Source organism: Oryctolagus cuniculus, chromosome 5 (assembly GCF_964237555.1).
Source record: "Oryctolagus cuniculus chromosome 5, mOryCun1.1, whole genome shotgun sequence".
In the NCBI taxonomy this organism is placed as follows: Eukaryota; Metazoa; Chordata; class Mammalia; order Lagomorpha; family Leporidae; genus Oryctolagus; species Oryctolagus cuniculus.
This window is the reverse complement of record NC_091436.1, coordinates 123,693,704-123,713,905: the sequence shown is the minus strand read 5'-3', so window position 1 is coordinate 123,713,905 and position 20,202 is coordinate 123,693,704. Positions and strand designations below refer to the sequence as shown.

General features: G+C 43.9%; 1 protein-coding gene and 1 long non-coding RNA gene across 4 annotated transcripts in view; one reads left to right on the top strand and one right to left on the bottom strand.

Annotated features, from left to right (window-relative positions):
* Positions 1-20,202, bottom strand: part of RCAN2 (regulator of calcineurin 2) — a 307,939-nt gene that overhangs the window by 270,381 nt on the left and 17,356 nt on the right. The window contains exon 1 of one of the 3 annotated variants that reach the window (XM_070074029.1): positions 5,110-5,291. The exons of the other annotated variants lie outside the window; for them this stretch is intronic. The gene's annotated coding sequence lies outside the window, so the exon portion shown is untranslated. Of the gene's footprint in view, positions 1-5,109; positions 5,292-20,202 lie in introns of those variants that run through there. 3 annotated transcript variants of the gene reach the window in all.
* Positions 4,232-19,141, top strand: LOC138849656 (uncharacterized). Its single transcript, XR_011388669.1, has 3 exons — positions 4,232-4,349; positions 5,765-6,997; positions 13,599-19,141. It is a non-coding gene; the product is annotated as an uncharacterized lncRNA (long non-coding RNA).

Genomic DNA, 20,202 nt, shown 5'->3' with positions numbered 1-20,202 from the left:
CAATGAGGGCAATAAATAAGAGGAAAATGTCTAGTTCCATGTGATGGCAACCGAGGAGGCTAGATGAAGATTCCTAATGAATAATTCATTCCAACTTCAACCCTGTTTTGACTGAAAAACAAGTAAATAGTCTATGGGAGAAAAAACTTAAAAATGACAATGTTAGCATGAATATTAATGACAAAAACTGACAATGCAATGTTGCATTAATTAGTGTATAAGAAATGCTGACAGCTATTTTTAAGTTGAAGATGAGTTTAAATGAATCCATTTCAAATTTTTAAAGAATAGAAACCTAACAGTTTTGCAGTATTTGAAATCCCATCAACTTTAAAGCGAAATAATTCTCTAATGATATATGAGACAAAATGAGCTTATTAAAAGAACAATTTATATAATATTACAACTAAACCATAGCTTCAGAGTTTGAGTCTGGCCTTACAGGTACAGTCATTTGTTCCTTAAGTTTTATTCATTTATTTGATAGGCAGAATGACAGAGAGTGAGAATCTTCTGGGTCACTCCCTAAATGTTCACAGTAGCCAGGCTTGGCCAAGCAGGAGCCAGGAACTCCATCAGGTCTCCCACAATGGTGGCAGGAGCTCAAGTACTTGAGCCATCATCCGCTGCCTCCCAGGTGCATTAGCAGGGAGTTGGATCAGAGGCAGGACTTGATTCTAAATACTTCCATATGGGTTATGGGTGCCCTAAGCATCAGGTTCACCTGCTGTACCACAACACCCAGCCTGCTGGGATCCTTTTGATTCACCTTTTTGGTCATTTCATCTCTAGATCCTCTTAGGGATAAGATAGGCATTTTGTTCATCTTCCAGAGAGACTGAAGTACAATATTAGCAACAACAAACCATGCCAACCATCCTAAGATACAAAGAGATGATATTCTTAGGCTGTGCTCCATAGAAACCCATTAGGGCTCTTTCTGAAATATAATGGGACCTATTTAATTCAGCTGGAGAATTTTCACACCTGCCGTGCTGTGAGAACCTCATGCTATTCCTGAGACCATTTGGGATCAGCCTTGAAAGAATCAGGAGCAGGCAGTTTTCAACTGCTGGTTTTCAAAAGAAATGATCTGCATTCCTCATTCATGGCTCCCTTCAAAATGCCTCCTGGAGCCACTGTTCCACCTTGCAAGCTCCCACAAGACAATAACTTAATTCAGTTCTCTAAGGAAACAGCATATTTATACATTTTTATGAAGTGTAAATTTAAAAATCAAGTTGTCTCCACCGACCTCCTTTTGTACTGGATTCTATGGGAGCAATGGGATCGCAAACTTGCCCATCATGTCTTTGTTTGCAAGGTTGTAATGCTCATGGTTTCCCAAGAGGATTTGCAAATTCTGTACATTCTTCCAATGAATATCATAAAAAAAGAGAAGGAAGTCCTTCAAATTTACTGAGGATCACATGAGACAATTTGTATTCCTTTCCCACAAATCTAGCTGACATCATCAATCAACGTGTTTCAAACAAGTCTACTGCAGCAGAAGAGAGTCAAGTGGAGGAAACACCATCTTTAAGGAGGACAAGGAAGCTCTTAAAGAGAAAAATCCATCCCTACAAAGGATGACTTACAACAAACCAATAATTTTTTTAAACAAAACAATTAACATTGGAGCACTTGCCCCAGACATATTTTTGGTCATAGTATTAGTCAAGGTCCCAGCAGGAAACAGATGGCATGCTCAAATTGGATAATTTGAAGAGAGTGTAATCAAGGAGCTGTTTACAAAGGTATGGACAAGGTACAGGGAAATCACAACAGATACTGCAAAGCCCTGGCCTATCATTATCCCAAGACCAGAAGAGGTGAGAAGATGGGAAGGGTTTCCAGACCCTGAAGAGATTGAGGAGAATCTTCAGAGAACAGAGGCTGTGATGAGAAGGCCTCACAACAGCTCTTCCATGGAGGGATGCAGGACAACCGACAGTAGCACCACAAAGAGGATGCCAGAGGTGTTGGGATCCCCCAACCCCTGGTTCTCCTCTGCTCTTCTGCTGTCACCTCCTACTGGCGAAACCCAGCTGGAAGCCGGAAAGCAAGGGAGCCATAGGATCAGCCCCGGGAGAGGGGCTGTCTGGGATGCAATGAAGATATCCACTGTGGGGAGCAACTGGGACTAGACTGTTACTCGAATTAAGACTTATTTTATGCATCTGCTCTCCCACAATATGGCGCTGGGAGAGGAGGAAACAGCTTCTACACAGCTGCCTCCAGTTCAACCAATAAACAGCAGGACCTGCTCCTGATTGGAGGAGAGCAGCGTACTCAGCATGTGGGTAGCAGAGTTGGGATTGGTGGAAGAGGACTATAAAGGAGGAGAGAGACAACATGCACCAGGAACATCTATCTGAAGGAACACCTGTGCAGCCCCCGAGAGAGCCGGCCAGTGGTGTGCCGCTCCCCCGCGGAAGTGGGGAAAGTGGCCAGGGGGAACCGCCCTTCCACGGAGGTGGAAGGGTCGGTAGCCAACCCGGGAAGAACCAGCAGCAAACCCGGGAAGGGCCAAGCAGACAAAAGAACAGCGCAGGGTCCTGTGTCGTTCCTCCACGAAGAGGGGGAGTGACAATCCACCATAGCCTTCATAACTTGGCATCATGTAGACAGTCCACAGGTTAATTTCAATAGTACCTTAAATTTAAATTATGTAAAGCTGAGTCATTTGTAAGTTGACAGTTCAAGCCAAGGCTCGAATAATACAGGTGAAGGTTCACCAACTATGGCTGCATTTTTCTTAGGAACAAAAGAATGAAAGAGGAATGAATGGCTCTGTATGAATGAGGGCACTCCAAAAAGTGCATGAAAAAAAGGGATTGAAAAATAAGTTTATTTTGTTGCAAAACACTTAGAAATCTATGGACTTTTTTCATAATACACATTTTCTGTGACCTTTTTGAAGACCAGAATACCTGCACCACTGCAGAAGGTGTGTTTAGGAGCCCCACTTGGAGGCAGGAGACCACCCTTTGATTATTCTGGATGAGCCAAGCAATTATATGCAAAATGACTTTTCACAGGAGAAAAGTGAGTCACAAAGCAGGTGAAGGTTGCTATGGTAACCAAAGTAAGATTTATCCTGTCAACTTTCACCTGTGCTTTCAGAGGGGGCATAGATTCCTGGGAAGAAATAGAGTGGAGAGAGAGAGAGAGAGAGGGAGGGTTGCTGCAGCTTTGAAGAAAATTCAGCCAAGAAAGATGTGAGTTATTCACTTTCTAGTACAAAAGGAAAGACAGGCAAGAAGGCTGACTGAATCCTGGGGTGTGCAGGGCTAGGGAGAACTCACTAGGAAGCCAAAGAGACAGGTTGTGAAAAGATTAGCAGACAATGAACAGCTTGAAGATAAGGAGAAAAGGAAGAAGGAAGAGAGAATTGTCCCTACCTCAGTGCCTAGCATATAGCACACTAATTTTTCCCATCAAATATAGCTAAATGCTCATGTCATTGCCACACTGAACATCTTCCGTTAACTCTCTAGGATCTATCAAGTTAAATGAAACAATCCTTTAGCCTGGCAAACCAAGACACCTACAAGGTGACAGTCTTCCTAAACAGACTTATGTACTGATCACCTGAGAGGAGTTGAGAAGAGAACCCCAAGGCGCATGAAGCTCCAACTTTGCTGATAACTGTAACAAGGACAGCAACAGCAAAGGCTCACCTTGCCCTAAGGGTTTTATCTGTATCAAACGTGGAGACAGCTGTGTAGCCCTAACCACTCCACTCAAGCTTTCTTCACATCAAAGCTTCTCTCCAATTCCCCTTATCCTGAAAGCCATGTCTGGGGCCACTGCCTTCACCAGCCAGCACCTGGTGAGACACCTGCTCACTCACCACCTTGTCCCATGTTTGTACCTCTCAGACTTTGCTTTGCCTCTCCTTGGACTTGTCCTACTCTTTATTTTCTGCTCAATGTTGAGGGCAAGAGCTGTGTCTTAACCCAACCTGTAGCAACAAAACCAGACCTTGCACTTGGAAGGTAACCTCTGACAACGCTTTGAATTGAATGGAGTTCAGGGGGCTCCCAGCTTCACTCCCAATTCTCCAGTGTTCTGGCTGGGTGGCCGTAGGAAAGTCACCTAGTGACTGTGTTTGGTTTTCTCACCTGAAAAGGGGAAATAATGGGAGGGTATGACTCACAGTGGTCTCCTGAGAACTGAACATGTAATACAGGTAAGGCACTCAGGACAATAACTGGGACATACTACGAGTGCTCAATAAATGTTAACTATTATAAGTATTGACCATTTGACTCAACACAGCAACCCTAGAACTGCCTCTCACATGACAGAAGAGCTCTTTTCTCTCTTTCCTGGTGTACTGGCATGTAAGTAGTGTGGGACAAGGTGGACTTTAGAGTTGGTCTGTATATCCTGTCACTACCACTGTGTAGCTGTGTGACATTGACATCTCTGCATGCAATGTGGGGACTGCTATGGTACCGACTTCATGGGTTTGTTACCTGGGCTAAATCTTATGTACAGTAGCATTCTTTTTCCTCCACCAACCCAACTGGGTTTCAGCTCTTTAGAAGGAATTGCACTTCCAAGTGAGAAATGCAAGAGGTCGGAGGGCTCAGCTTCCAATCCCAGCTCCCCATCTGTTGCTGACTGGAAACTGGGAGATGGTGACCGATAACAGCAGCTGGCCTGGAAATCTAGGTCTTAATCCTCCTTCCACAACGACTTCACTTTGTGATTTTACGCAGTTAGTTTTCCTCACTGAGCCTCACTGAGCCTCGGTTGCCACAGCTATAAACTGAGACTCCTGAGAGGTCCAAAGAAGAAAATCCTGGTAGAGACTATAAACCCAGAGCCCACCCAGCTACAATCACTTGCTTGCACGTGGTAATCTGAAAGCCTGGCCCATTGCTCCTTTAGCTCCTTATTTGTTCTCCTGTGATTGTTTTAGTTCCAAGAAAAGTCCATTTTGTGTTTCAGCCCAGAGTTTGACATGTCTTTATGCTATGCATAAGGACCACTGTCCTGAACCCTTCAGTTTATCAGCTCATCTTCAGCAGAAACATACCCTCAAGTACTTAGTTTTCTAACGCAAGCTCCTCCCTTCAGAGGTACAGTTCCACTTACCCTCTATTTCTTTCCAGCGAAGGTTTTTAAAGAATTGGTGTCAGGACTGACCCAGAGGCCCCAGCGTGCTTCACAGTCAGGTTTCAACCCCACCACAGCCCCTCCTCCAGCCTGGGAGGGCTGCGGGGCTCCCCCTTCCTGCCTTGCCCTCCTGTCTGCACATGTGTTGTTATTTACAACATTTGGCAAAGAGAGCCCAATGTATTGACGTTTTTACATCTCTTCCCATATGCTGAGCATTCTTGCTCTTCCTGTAATGGCTGGCACCCAGCAGGGCTGCTGATCCACAGTGCTGGCAAGACAAATGGAATGTAACACCACCAGACTCTACCCAGAGCCTGCCTCTCTCTCCCTCTCCCTCTCCTCTTCTTTCTCTCTCTCTCTCTCTGCCCCCAATGCATGTCCCACAACTTTCTCAACTGTATGACTTCCTAAGCCTCACAGATTCTCATTGTCTCCTGCTGTGTTAAATCTAGACAGCTGAATGTTCTCATCCTTTTTTCCTTAACTCGTGTTGATAGCACAATTCACTCTTGATCTGAGAGTAAGTCACTGCCCCGATTGCACCAAGCCGCTTTGAAAATCTTTCCTTTTTATGGCCTGAGTTACAGATGGTTGCTATTGCACACCTCTCACTTATCTCAAACCTGTACAGGTCCCTACAGATGCAAGTGCTGATTGGACACTGGCATTGTACCCCATCCTGTCTAGATGGAGCTGTTTGCTTTTGGCCTGTTCAGCCAGGCTCCCCAGCTGAGAGACTGACGTGTGCTCGCCAGTTGCGTAAGTGACTTCCAGCCTCCCTCTCCATCGTCAGAAACTCACAATTCAGGATGATCCACAATCAGGCCCCCACTTCTGGTGCCATGTGTTGTTTCCAAGGAGGAGCTGACCCAGATTTTAGCCTAGAATAAAGCAAGCTGAAATCTTTGTTAACATCCTTTCTGGCCTGCTGCAATTAGGACCAGATCTCCACATCTCTCCCCCCTTCCAGCAGCTGACCAGTGCTACCCAGGGCTTGTGGAGGATGGGACTTGTCTTAGTGGTAAAGTTTCTAGAGAAGACCAATAGAGGGCTTGAGGAGTCAGGCTGAGTCAGTGGAGGAACAGCTAAGTGAGTTTAGTCACTAATGCACTTCTAAACTGGTAACTTAACTGTCCTGGCCTCTGCACTGCCTTATCTCAAACACCATGCTAGAGATGAGGCAGGAAGAGGTGGTAGGGGAGGTGTGTCCAAGAGCAGACAGAACACTAGTGCAATGGTTTGAGTGGTGAAACGTAAAGGCCAATGTGGTGGTATTGAGAGGCAATTAGGACGTGAGGGCTCCTCTGTCCATGATGAGATAAGACCTGTAGAAAGCAGGCCTCACAGTGCAGTAGCCTTGCTTGCTTTCCTCCCCTCTGGATGATGCAACAATAAGATGCTCTCTTAGAAGCAGAGCCCTCATAGATGGCCACACCTATTAGCACCTTGATCCTGGACTGCTCAGACTCTGGAGCTCTGAGAAAATGTCTTTCTGTTCTTTATAAATTTCCCAGTGTCAAGTATATCATGACAGCAGGACAAATGGACAAAGACCATTTGTAACTTTACCAAGCCAAAACCTCCTGCTGGACAGCTTGATAATCAAGTTGGCAGCTGCACTTTTGGAACTCACAGACAAACATAACCAGCACAGGAAGAAGGACCCGCACAGCTGTCCAACAGGACACTGGAGGGGAGACTGGGGGACCTGTACCTTTCCGCTCTTCTAATCATTCCCAGCACCATCTGACATGTTGAACTGGAAAAACAACCAACAAAACTGAAGCTCCTCACGGAGATGTCAGAGACTTGTGTTCACCACTGGATTCCTAAAATCAGTGCCAGGAATGGGGCCATTTGCCAGGTGAGAAACATGATTTTAGTCCTGTTGGTCTTTTTGAGGCACTATTGCCATATGTCTCTTTACAGAATTACCTAATAGTTGTACCTTTCAGATGACAGTGTCTGGCTGATTACATAAATCAGGACAGTTTTCTATCCTCTCTCCACCAATTCATGACTTTCTCATTTCTAATATTTCTTAAGATGAGTTTCACTGGTTTCCTTCAAACACAACTATAGCCAGCCCTCTGTACCTAATAGCTTCTACATCTGTGTTTGAATCTGCAATTGAAAGCAATCACTAAAATCCTGCATCCATACCAAACATGTACAGGCTTCTTTTCATAATTCCCCAATCAGTACAGGAAAACACTAAACAGTATAACAATGATTTACATATAATTTACATTGTATTAGGTACTGTAAGTAATCTAGAAATGATTTAAATATACAGGAACGTGTGTATGGGTCATATGCAAAAATGCATGAACTATGCCATTTTATAAATGGGATTTCAGCATCAAGCAATTCTGATACCTGTGGATGGGGGTGTCCCTCTGTGGATAACTGAGGGACAACTGTGTTATCTTTTCACTTATAATGTTTAATTACTTCCAATACTAAATGTGAAACACTGAAAATGTTGTAAAAGCATAGGACTTTTATAGGATGACTTGGGAAGGACATACATGAGAGGAAAGTCAAGCTTGTCTGATTCACTGCCTACACATGGCCTGCCCTTGGTGGAGACGTGGAGAAGGCAAAGTCTGTCTTCACCAGGTATTGCTCTCAGCCTTTAGTCACTTCCCTGCTGGTGAATTCTCTTCATTTACTTCCTGTACCTCTCCCCCAGAAGGCACAACTACCCTTCAGAGCATTTCTATCGTCAGTCAGGACCTGTGGAGTGTGATTGTGACAGTGCATTTGCAGTTTTACGTTCATGCAAGGGCAGTCAGGAACGTGTCCCTGATCAACAAGGAAGTGGGGACAGAAGAGAGTGGGGAGAAATGTGTTCACAGGGAAAGCAGGAGGCCTGGCCACAGAAGGCCTTACAGGGATTTGGTTTTACTCCACGATAAGAAGGCAATGGAGGGCCCTGAACAGAGGAGTTTCATGGTCTGACTTATGTTTTAAGAGTTCTTCTTGAGAGCTTGTTTGCAGGTTCTAGCAGGGGAACACAGCTACTCGTATACCCTTGACCCAAGATCGGTCCTCCTCTAGCGGGAAGGTCATCCCCTTCGACCGAGTGCGCAGCTTCAGGAGGGATGCACATGGAGCGGTGAGGGAGGAAGGGGACACCCGCCTAGCCAGCCAGATCAGCCGAATCAACCCTGGCAATCAATGGGGTGACAGATGTTGCAGACTGCTATTGGGAGAATGGATGAGTGGAACAGGATAGAAGGAAGGGACCCACCAAGAAACTATTGCAGTTATGCCCAGATGTAACAATGAAGATACAGACCAAAGAGGTAGACATGGAAACAGTGAGAGGCAGTAAAGTCTAGGCATTTTAAATGTGCTGACATTTGCTGCTGGATTGGATATGGAGTAGGAGAAGATCCAGGAGTGATGTCAATATGTTGGCCTGAGTGCCTGGAAGCACAAAGCTAACATTTACTTAGGGGAAGAAGATCATGGGAGAAGCAAGTGTGGAGGTATGAAAGTTGAACGTTGAGTTTAGGACATGGAAGTTGAAGAATCCTATCATTCATGTAAGTGGTGAGCAATTGCTGTAAGCCCAGAGTTCAGGGGAGAAGAGGATATCATAAGTGCTGCTGAGCCATGCAACTCAGTGAGTAGAGATGAGACCCTAGGCCAGAGCTACTGGGACACCAGCATTTTAGAGGCATAATAAGGATGCCATTTCATGGGGATGTTCTGGAAGAATGCAGTAGGGGAATACATGTAGAGCACTTCACAACAGTACTGAGAACTTTCTTCAACAATCAGTAAATAGGCAGGCACACATGCACATGCATACACCACACACATTCACACACACATGCACCCAGACACAATCACCACACCCTCTGACTATCTGCTAGCCCCTACCTCTAACACAGCATCTATCCCAGGACTGGGAACCTGGACCTAGCAGAATTATGCAAAACTCTTCAAAAAGGGAATTTGGAAAAGGAAGACTTTCTTACTGTAATGACAACAGAAGGAAAAGTTCTCTTGCTTGTATTCCAATCTGGAATTCTGAATATCTTCCCACACAAACAGTTTTTCAGATTTCCCAAATCAGGAATTCTGTACTTTACATCAAGTATACCCTGCATATAACAGCTTTTGAGCTAGCCTAGGGGCCTGGTCATCATTTACAATGTCTCTCTAGGAAAATACATTTCAGATCCCAAAACAATGTAACAGAAACACGGATTTACATAAAAGCACAGAAGTAAAATTCCAAAGATGGATACACAGCAATGTTCTGTAACATACTGCTATATTTTAGGTCCTTATCCAAGACTAACAAAGTCAAACACTTGTCCCTTTGTAGCTCCTGTGTTGCTTAATCCCTGCCAAACTCTCTATGACACTGCCTGCTTCACCCCTACCCTAGTGCTCAGTCAGGCAACAGAAGGCAGGGTGGTGAAGACAAATACCCCCTCATTCTGTGTTCCTCTATCAGGCCCTTGCCTTGCTGTCCTGCACCTGTGTAGTTGCTCCCCCTCAATGCATTCTGCAAATGCTGGGTATGTCTATCTTGTTTATCTTGTAGCCCTAGAGCTCTGCACTGTCCCCGGTACCTGGTATAGAACCCCTAGAATTTCTCAAATGAATGATAGAATCAAAACTCAGCCTTAGGGTGGTAGGTGGGGGGTGGGGAAGGCAATTGGCTCATTGGTTAAGCCCCCACTTGAGATGCCTGTACCCACGTTGGAGTGTCTGAGTTCAGTCCTGGCTCTAGTCCCAATTCCAGCTTCCTGCTAATGTGCATCCTGGGAAGCCATGAGCAATAGCTCAAGTGACTGCATCCCTGCCACCTGCATGTGAGACCCGGATTGAATTCCCAGGTCCCAGCTGCATCCTGCCAGCCCTGGCCCTTTATGGGCACTTGGGGAGTGAACCAGTGGATGGAAGATCTCTCTCTGTCTCTCTTCCCTTCCCGCCGCTGCCTGTCTCCCTCTCTCCTCCCTTCATCTCTCTACTTCTCACATACATACAACATTGGTCACAACCCACTCCAAGACACATTAAACCCATTTGAAAGAAGAAGAAACCCAGAGTTAATTGAAAAGGAATTAAGCTAGTCAACCTGAGAAGGAGGGTACAGGAACACTGGACTTCTTTTCACATAAAAAGATATGAAATTTGCACCAATAGCAGGGCTATCTAGAGTGGCCTTTCATAGTCCACAGGGAGAAAAAGCCTTCAAAGGAATAACTCAGGGGCCAGCACTGTGGCACAGTGGGTAAAGCCACTGTCCGCAGTGCTGGCATCCCATATGGGCGCTGGTTGGAGCTGCTACACTTCCAATCCAGTTCCACACTAGGGCCTGGGAAAACAGTAAAAAATGGTCAAGTCTTTGGGCCCCTGTACCTACATGCAAGACCCAGAAGAAGTTTCTGGCTCCTGGTTTCAGATTGGCCCAGCTCCAGATGTTGTAGCCAGCTGGAGAGTGAACTAGCAGATGGAAGACCTCTCACTCTCTCTTTCTCTCTGCCTCTCCTCTCTCTGTGTAACTCTGAATTTCAAAATAATTAAATAAATCTTAAAAAAAAAAAAAGAGAATAACTCAGTGTGGTTCAGAGGGCGAGGCCTAAACTCCCAATTGTACTTTCCAGATGACTATGCTTTTTTACTTAAGTGACAATGTGATTCCCTGCATTCCACAGTGCCACACTGTTAGCAGCCAGGTTTTAGGACAGTTTGATCAGTTAGATCCATGTATCCTTGTGTATTTCTAAAAAATATATTTAAATAAACATATATGTATGCATTCTACCATTAATTTGAAAACTCCTATAGCATATCAATGCTTTTCTCTCCTTTCCTTTGCCAAATATAGTGCCTCATGGGAGTACTGTTTTGGCCTCCATGACAATCAGTTATGGCTTCATTCCACATCTTCTCAATAGCAAGATTCCATCACACACACATACACCCTTACTTATCTCAATACCTGCATACAATGGACACTCCATAAATGTCTAGTGAACTGAGCTGTTTCACTGGCTGCTTGGGATTTTCCCTCTTGTATTCTCCTTTTAATGATAAACTAGAATTTCTAAGCCACTGGTAAACTCTAACAATTGTAATGGGCTGCACTCTCCCACCACAAACTAAATGTGAATAACAGCATATAAAGCCCACACAGTGCAAGGCTACCACAGGATAAGCTCAGCCAGTTGATGTCCTTGGTAGGATTTTCATAGATAAGTAGGATTTTCATAGACGAAACCACATGTTACCTAAAACAAACACAGGATTTTTAAAAAATAATCTGATCATTGTCAGATAAATCACTGACATATTTTCACAGTGGATAATGAAAGACTACTGGCTAGCATTCAGGACTAAATAATTTATTATAATTAGCCATGAATGTTAAAACATTTTCTCCTGTAATTTTACTTTTTAGGCCACTCAACATAACCCCTCATGAAAAGAATGAGGGTGAATTTACAAAGCAGATAATATTAACTTTTGACTATTATATATGAACTCACTTATTGCTCTTTAAAACTATAATCTAAAAATATCCCGTGATGCAGCTCTAGAAGAGATGATGATTCTATGACCTTCAACATCCCTTAGGATTAAGGGAATGGAGTCTCTGAAGGGGGAATGATGTAGGCAGGCATACAGGATAAAATGGATCAGGTTTGTGGGCTGGAGACCACACCCTTCACCACACCCCCTATGTGATCTCATGCCCCTTCCTGGCCACACCTGTGTGCCCACTGGCCAATCAGACAAATTAACCACTCCGTTTTGGAAGTAAATTAAAGGCCTGGGACAAGGTGGGCTCACCCTTTTTTCTGGCCTCTTTTTTTTCTTTGGCCTTTTGCCACTGTGGGCCCGTGCTTCCCTGCACCTCCAGGGCAAGAGGCCTTTGGGCCACCCACTCAATGCTTCCTCCATGTGGCTGGCTCCTGGTACTCGATATGAATCCAGATTTCCCTCTCTTTTAGATAGGGCCCTCACTCTCCTATGCATTTATCTCACTGAATGAAAAGCTTAAAACTTTAAAAAAATCTCCTGTGTGCAAACCACTAGGATTCCTCCTAAAGGATTTGGCATTGGACCAAAAGACCCAGTCCTGAGTGGAGGGCACAGGAGAGGCAAAATGATTATGCAGAGACACCCAGGCCCAGGATAAAGGTGGACATCTGCAGAGATGGACAAGCGGTCCTCAGAGGATCCAATGAAAGAAGGGCTGCAGCTGAAAGGGGAATGTAGATGGCATTTAGAGAAAGGGTGGTGGGAGGTAGGGAAGCAGAACATCCCAGGTTGAGGGAAAACCTAGAGAACATACATGGAGGATGGAGAGCCTAGGGCATTAAGACAACCAGAGACTAGACTGACACACAGAGAGGTAGGGGAGACCTTGTTGTCCTTTCATAGATGTGAAGCCTGCTTCTAGCCCAATAGGGAAAGGCCAGTGGTGAGGAAAGCTATTGAAGCAGCAGAAGGCTAACACAAAACTTCCATTATGGCAAAATTCTCTGGCAGTTAAGAGATGGACAGGAGTATTACGTTGGAAGACCACCTAAGCAGCCATCAACAGAGCACTGCAAGAATGAACAACAGTTGGTTTGGACAGGGAGAGAAGGGTGGGGAACGAGGAGAAGAGCTGGGGAGAAACATCCTCATAGAAGCATTGGGAGTGAGTTTCAGAAATGGAACAGTCCAGGGCATCCGTGTTTTGTGAAAGCTGAAGAAGTCAAAGATTAAGAAACAAGGTTTCGGGGCTGGCGCTGTGGCACAGCGGGTTAACGCCCTGGCCTGAAGTGCTGGCATCCCATATGGGTGCTGGTTTGAGACCTGGCTGCTCCTCTTCCAATCAGCTCTCTGCTGTGGCCTGGACTAGCAGTAGAAGATGGCCCAAGCCCTTGGGCCCCTGCACCTGCTTGGGAAACCCGGAAGAAGCTCCTGGCTCCTTGGTTGGGATCGGTGCAGCTCTGGCCATTGCAACCAACTGGGAAGTGAACCATCAGAAGGAAGACCTCTATCTCTGCCTCTCTCTGTAACTCTGTCTTTCAAATAAATAAAATGAATCTTAAAAAAAAAGAAAAGAAAGAAACGAGGTTGCGCTCCAGACTGGAGTTCTATGACTTTCAGAAGACCAGTCTGAGAGAGCAAGAGCAGATGACAGATGGAGCAGGACAGAGGAGTAGAGCTGAGAGGGGAACACAGGCATCAGGTACAGAACTTTCCTTAAGTTGTGATATGACAATGCCCCCTCATACTCTTAGGAAAAATAACAAGGAAGATTACTTTTCTCCAAATAAACATGGTGTCATTGTTTTAATTTTCTCTCATCATTCAGGTGTGAATCAGGGAGTTCTTTAGGCATTGTTGGGGATTTTCAAGGATTTGTGGGGGTATTTTATGACATTGCTCAACTTTTGACAGATATTGGATTAAAATATGTTTACTGTTTTTCTGTACAGAAATCTCCTGGAAGCTGTAAAAATGTTTCCTCTTGATCCAGGTAAATAACTGAAAATCCTTTATTTCATTAAAGTTGATGTTAAAACAGGACAGATGTTCCACAACTTACGTTATGAACTGATAAATCCATCATAAGTTGAAAACATCAGAAGCCCCAAATGTATTTAATAAACCTAAACTACTCCAAAGCTTAGCAATGCAGTGCACTGGGTTGTTTCCCAAGCAAAAATAATGAGGAATGTATAATGTATATATTTGCATAGAGTGGCATGCATGAAGTGAAACAAATAATCCACAAAGTTATAAAATATTTTGATGATTAGGTAGAAAACAACCCAGTGAATATTAATAATAATATAATTTGAATGCTATCCGTAGTCATCTACTCAAAAATTGCAATAATACTTCCTAAGTAGTGTTAGGTACAAGATGCCCAGTCATGGAGTGTACAACAGTGAGTAACAAAACCTGGTGCCAGTACCCACAGCAGTCTACAAGTCTTGAAGGTGAAAGATTCTTTGTATTATGCTGTGATATTGTGATATAATAAGAAATATGTATTTTGCTCTTTGTCACAGTTCCTGGCTCACACCTCCTAAAACCATGGTTATTTTCTAAATGACTGCAGCAGTAGGAGCAATAGGAATATCTTCTGTTAAAATGTGATCTAGGCTCCAGAACCAGATGGGAATGACTCCAGGCATAAAGGTAGAAGTATCTTCTGTTATTCCCAGTAAACCACTTCCAATCATACTTGTACATTACTGAAGGGATCTTTTGAAAACCCCTAGATAGGCCGGCGCTGTGGCGCAGTGGATTAACGCCCTGGCCTGAATCGCCGGCATCCCATATGGAGGCCAGTTCGAGATCTGGCTGCTCCACTTCCAATCCAGCACTCTGCTGTGGCCTGGAAAAGCAGTAGAAGATTGCCCAAGTCCCTGGGCCCCTGCACCCTCATGGGAGACCTGGAAGAAGCTCCTGGCTTCAGATTAGCACAGCTCTGGCTGTTGCAGCCAATTGGGGAATGAACCAGCGGATGGAAGACCTCTCTCTCTCTCTCTCTCTCTCCCTCTCTCTCTCTGCCTCTCCTCTCTCTGTGTAACTCTGACTTTCAAATAAATAAATAAATCTTAAAAAAGAAAAAAAGAAAAGAAAACCCCTAGATAACCACAGATAGGAGCTGGTTGCAAGGAGACCAACCTTGTGATTGGAAGTTTGGAAGTTCCAGTCCCAGCTCCACACCTGCCTCAAGGGAGGGGAGAGAGGTTGAAGATCAAGTTGATCACCAATGGCCAATAAGTAATCAATCACCCTTGTATAATGAATCCTCCATAAACACCAAGAAATGTGGGGTTTAGAGCACTTCTGGGTTTGCTGAACACATGTAGGGGCCAGGAAGTCTGTAAACCCCAATTCTATGGAGTTGCACTCTGGACCCCCTTCTGGGCATTCAAGAAATGTATCTCCTTATCTGGCTATTCATCAGAATCCTTTAAAAAACTGTAGATAAATCAGAAGCAGTAAGTGCACTGTTTCCCTGAGTTCTGCAGACTGTGAATGATTAACTTAGAAGAGACAGCAGTGAGAATCCTAGTCTTATAGCTGGTCAGGCAAAGATCTAGAGGCCATGATCTGTGATGACATCTGAAGCGAGGGGCTGTGTTGTGAGACTGAGCCCTTAAACTTCAGTGCCTGACACCATCTCCAGCTAGGAAGTGTCAGAGTTGAATAAAACTGTAGGACACATAGCTGATGTTGCAGAATTAGAAAAACCCACCTATCTGACCACAGCCTTGCTTTGTGCTGTGCTGAGTGTGACTGTAGGAAGACAGATTGATTTTTCTTACTTCGTATATGTGCCCCTTGCCTTGCCCAGAGCCTGTGTTTGACACTTCCTTGCTGAGTGAGTGATAATTACAGGTCTCTGCTTTACTGTAGGCATTAAAATATTAAAGGGGAGAAGGGCAAAATTCTTGGCTACAGAGATGTATGGGTTCAGCCGCATCTCTGCTTTCATAGACTCCTCCCCTCTCCCTCACCAACCTTGGTACTTAATGACACAAGGGATCCATTGTTCCCTAGTAGCTTATTTACCAGACATAAAAAAAAAGGTGAAAAGCATGGGGTTTATCCCTCTTTAGGAAAAAGGCTCAACATATAAAAATGATAAAATTCAGTCTCTAACATTTTTGTGTAACTAACATTTTTGTGTAACATACATAAAAGCTGGCATTAAATAGTGTTAGAAACCACAGATGCTGAAAGCTGCTGCCTGGCTTGGAATTCCAGCATAGCCACTTATCAACCATGTGGCCTTGGGCGAGGTATTTAACCTCAGTATGCTTCAGTTCATCTGTCAAATGTGGATACAGATACTGTAACACCTTGCACATAATCAGAGCTGGATAAGTGTGACCTATTAATACAAATATTATCTACTACAAAGAGATTTGCCAGCCACATTCAGAGCTGTAACACAGTATAAAAATAAGATCACGTTAATAATTCCTACAAAATCAGCACCATCCTTTCCTCCTCTGGGTCAGGTGAAGCATTGGCTGGGTTGCAGGACACATCCATGTTGCCTTTTGTAAGAAGTGCCCTCGCAGAAGGTAGCACAGTTTAAAATAACCTTAGAGAAAGGAACCGCACATCTCTGACCATCAAATGGCTAACTCTAAGCATATGGAAATGTTGGATGTGCTTGTGGTTTAAGCTCTTCCTAAGGAAGACTTGAAAAGCAATTGAGTATCTCATCACTGGCATTGACAATTGAATTCTCATAGCCTCTGTCCATGAAGAGCCCCAAATCTAAAGATAAGCATTAAAATAACAGAATAATAATGACCAGTGGTCAATTTCATGAAACCCAAGCTCTAAGCATGCTATAATGACCTGTTGCAAAAGAACATGCAGAGGCTGAAAGATGGCAGGAACTTCAGTGATCCTAATGATGTAAAGCAAGAGACTGAGACCAAAGGTTGCTGAGGGAAGGCCCAATCTCTCCTGGGGAAATCAAGGACAACCCAAAACTAAAGCTCAGCTCTTTGGATTCCCCATTCTGCACACCTATAGTGTTTTTGCATCATGCAGGCTATCAGGAAATAATTATGATCATAGTGAAAATAACAACACACACTTATTGGATACTTAAACCAGTATGGGCCAGATAATTTTCCACACATTTTATTAAAACAGGGAAACTTTATTTATTTAAATTTATTTATTAAAACAGGGAAACTTTAAGAAAATCTTAAAGAGGAAGACAGTAAAGTTATACAGAGTTGGGGGGAAAAACACCATTTATAGGAAGGCCCTTGCTACTCAAGGTTGGCATTGTTCTTAATCTTTACTTCCTTCCCCCTTTCTGCTCTTCCACTCATAAGTCATACCACCAGCCCACATGCTATAAAATTAGCCTCTCTTTCCTTCAGACTCACTGTCCTCTGTTCCAGTATTCACAGATCATATTAGGAATTAGCCAAAAGCAATACCAAAGATGCGAGAGGATGGGTGTTTGGTAGTTAACATGCCACATGGGACACTAGCATTCCATATTGGAGTACTTGGGTTCAAGTCCTGGCTCAGCTGCCAATTCCAGTTTCTTGCTAATGAGCACCTTGGGAGGCAGCAAGTGATGGCGCAAGTAGTTAAATTCCTGCCAGCCACTTGGGAGACCCCAGATTGAGTTCCTGGCTCCTAGATTTGACCTGGACTAGCCCTGGCTGTTGCAGGCATTTGAAGAATGAACCACTAGATGGGAGAGCTCTCTCCCTATCTCTATCTTGCTCTCTCTCTCTCTCGCTCTGCTTATCAAATAAAATACATGAATAAATAAATAAAATTTTAAAAACAGTTATGAATAAAGACATTGTGAGATATCTTCTCTGGGTCTCTGCATTTTTTAAATTTATTTGACAGGTAAAGTTATGGACAGTGAGAGAGAGAGACAGAGAAATGTCTTCCTTCTGTTGGTTCACTCTCCAAATGGCAGCTACAGCCAGTGCTGCGCTGATCTGAAGCCAGGAGCCAGGTGCTTCTTCCTGGTCTCCCATGAGGGTGCAGGGTGCCCAAGCACTTGGGCCATCCTCCACTGCCCTCCCGGGCCACAGCGGAGAGCTGGACTGGAAGAGGAGCAACTGGGACTAGAACTCGGCGCCCATTTGGGATGCTAGCACCACAGGTGGAGGATTAACCAAGTGAGCCATGGCGCCAGGCCCTGGATCTCTGCATTTAACAGAGACTTGCCTTTTCTTTTCAACTCAAAAGAATAACTACTGTACTCATTTTGGACAGACTCAGAGACCTTTTTAACCAGAAGATTTTTTTTTTTTTCACAGACAGAGTGGATAGTGAGAGAGAGAGACAGAGAGAAAGGTCTTCCTTTTGCCATTGGTTCACCCTCCAATGGCCACCAAGGCTGGCGCACCGTGCTGATCCGAAGGCAGGGAGCCAGGTGCTTCTCCTGGTCTCCCATGGGGTGCAGGGAGCACAAGCACTTGGGCCATCCTCCACTGCCTTCCTGGGCCACAGCAGAAAGCTGGCTTGGAAGAGGGGCAACCAGGAAAGAATCCGGCGCCCCGACTGGGACTAGAACCCGGTGTGCCGGCACCGCTAGGTGGAGGATTAGCCTATTGAGCCGCGGCGCCGGCCCTAACCAGAAGATTTTAAAATCCTAATACATTATCAATATCTTCTTTGCATGTGTGGAGCTGGTACTACTTCCTAGCCTGCATCTAGAAATCTTTATGATGATGAGAGAAAATGGGTAATGTGCATCCACAACGGTCAGTTATCAGACTCAGGACAAAGAATGACAAGGAATCTTAAAAGCAGCTTGATTGACAAGCCAAAGATGCATTAGGGAACCGGCATAATGGAGAGTTTTACCCAAAGTCAGACCTTAACATTTTCTGATAATCTGTGTAGGTTGAAACGAAATGTCAATGCTTTATTTGTCAAGAAAGAAAGAGTAGGCAAGCCAGACCCTTGCTAGACGAGGGATCATTTTATGAGTGGAAGATTTATGCATTGCAAATAATTCAGTATGCTCAGATTTCTAAAATGTACAGACAACATTTTTAGGAAAAAAATTAATTACTTCCCCTAATTTATATTCAAATGATTTTTATTGCAATGATGCTTAAATGTGAACAAACATAAACCTAAGTTCCTTTAGCTTCAGCTCCTTTAAAACTATTAAACTCCAATGAAATGTTCTAAACAAATACAAATGAAATTATAAAACTGGTTTCATTCAGATTAACAACATTGACTCAGATGATGGTGTCTGGCTAAAGGTAACCCTCCTTTTTCACTTCAACACTCCATACTGCAGTACAGGTGTTTGGGAGTTCAGACTGCACCCACCACCTGCTTAGCTACATGACCCTCCTCCCACATTTCTTCAGTTGCAGCAAAACTGAATCTTTCCAGGGCCAGGGCACCATGTCATCATGTGTCCTTCCCATGAAGCAGATTACATAAGTTAATTTCCATTATCTCTGCAGCAACTAAAAGAGCACTAGTACCCATTAGATTGCACATGCTGGCCCCAAGATGATCTGGCAGTGTTACTGATTATAAAGTGGTTATCTAAGTGATCCAGAATACGCTCATAACATTTGAGTCCTATGTGACTCCCCCATGAATGGCTCTGCAAATCCCACTATGACTAGGAGTGCTAGGTTATGGAGACTGAGACCACCAGAGAGGCCTGACTCTTCCCATTGGTAACCTGTACCCATAAGCAGTTTACTCTAGCTACTGAGCCTCAGTCTCCTCATCTAATACTATGGGATAAAAACAGAACCTGGCTCTCACGGCTGCTGGGAGGACTATGTGCAATAACCTGTGGGAAGTCCTTAGCCAACTGCCTGTTGTTTAATAGATTTACTTCATGATTCTGCACGTGGAAATCCAATTTTCCCAGCACCATTTATTGAATAGACTGTCCTTACTCCAGGGATTGGTTTTGGATCCTTGATCAAATATGAGTTGGCTGTAGATGTTTGAATTGATTTCTGGTGTTTCAATTCTGTTCCATTGGTCTATCCATCTGTTTCTGTACCAGTACCATGCTGTTTTGATTACAACTGCCCTGTAGTATGTCCTGAAATCTGGTATTGTGATGCCTCCAGCTTTGTTTTTGTTGTACAAGATTGCTTTAACTATTCGAGGTCTCCTGTGTCTCCATATAAATTTCAGCACCATTTTTTCCAGATCTGAGAAGAAGGTCTTCGGTATCTTGATTGGTATTGCATTGAATCTATAAATTGTTTTTGGGAGAATGGACATTTTGATGATATTGATTCTTCCAATCCATGAGCATGGAAGATTTTTCCATTTCTTGGTATCCTCTTCTATTTCTTTCTTTAAGGTTTTGTAATTTTCATCGTAGAGATCTTGAACGTCCTTGGTTAAGTTTATTCCAAGGTATTTGATTGTTTTTGTAGCTACTGTGAATGGGATTGATCTTAGCAGTTCTTTCTCAGCCATGGCATTGTCTGTGTATACAAAGGCTGTTGATTTTTGTGCATTGATTTTATACCCTGCTACTTTGCCAAAATCTTCTATGAGTTCCAATAGTCTCTTAGTAGAGTT